This window comes from Mus musculus, chromosome 6, assembly GCF_000001635.26.
Source record: "Mus musculus strain C57BL/6J chromosome 6, GRCm38.p6 C57BL/6J".
NCBI lineage: Eukaryota > Metazoa > Chordata > Mammalia > Rodentia > Muridae > Mus > Mus musculus.
In genome coordinates, this window is record NC_000072.6 from 42,445,139 (window position 1) to 42,446,294 (window position 1,156).

Here is a 1,156-nt window from a genome sequence, read left to right on the forward strand (position 1 = left end):
ATTAGTGAATTTCAGAGACTGTGAAACTCAGTGTAGGAATCACCTTTTTTTTTTTTTTTTAAATAAAAAACGTCCTTTAATCAAGGTTTGTAACATGGAAGAGATCTGTCAGATAAAATAAAAAGTTCTCAAAACATTGAAACATAAATCCATATAAGTCATCATAAAAACAATACCCAGTAGGAAAAACCATCACAACAAATTCACACCATCCCTGTAACAGCCATGATCTAGATTTCACATGTTTCTGCCAAATGGCAAATATGGCCTGCTAGATACTGAGGGCTTTGAGGTCACACTCATCTGACAGGGCTGTGGCATTGGTGGCTCAACTCCAGAAGCAAAGCAGATACCAGCACAGTCTAACAGTGTATCCTTTACGTATCAAAGCGAGAAATAAGAAAGCAACATGATCACAAGATCAGAAAGATGGTAGGGAGTGAGGATAGCTGTGGAAAGCTTGAGGCCGGAAGGCGGTTCGCCTGCTTCATTATTATGGCTTCTTGGGCAGTGGCCGCCGGAACAGTAGGATGTGAGGTTCTGGTTCATGGATCTCATAGTGGACCTATCCCTGACTCTGCTGAACGCCGAGATTTCTTCATTCAGATTCAGACATCAAATAGATATTAGGGGCCAGCTTGGCTATGTCCTTGGGCAACATGACATGCCGGCACTTGTCCTCGAATATTTGTCCGAATAGTAGACTTGTTTGTGAGACTTGATTGCTCTGCCGGAGGGCGCTCAGCCCTGCCCCTGTCCTCCAGACAACTCCCAGCAGCACCAGGATCACCCTGCAGTCTTGCTTTCTTCGCGTGTATCTTCGTGTCTTATCTCTGTCTCTCTCCGTGTCTCTCTCTGTGTCTCTCTGTCTCTCTCTCTCTGTCTCTCTGTCTTTCTGTTTCTGTCTCTCTTTGTTTGTCTTGGTCTCTATCTCTGGGCAGTGTGAGAGGAGACGCTTCCTCTGCAGCCTTGGCTGGCCAGGAACTCACTTTGTACACTGGGCTGAGCTCAAAATTATACTGATCTTTCTAGCTCTACATTTTCAAAGTGCTGGGACTGCCTGTGAAGACCACCATACTTGCAAGTTTTATTTTAAGATACATTTTTTTTGATGAGGGAATATATTTTCAGATCAATTTAGAGGAGGAAAAAAAAT

General features: G+C 43.6%; 1 pseudogene; it reads right to left on the reverse strand.

Moving 5' to 3' along the window:
- Window positions 1–493: 493 nt before the first annotated feature.
- On the reverse strand, window positions 494–774 carry Gm34818 (annotated as a pseudogene).
- Window positions 775–1,156: the final 382 nt, after the last annotated feature.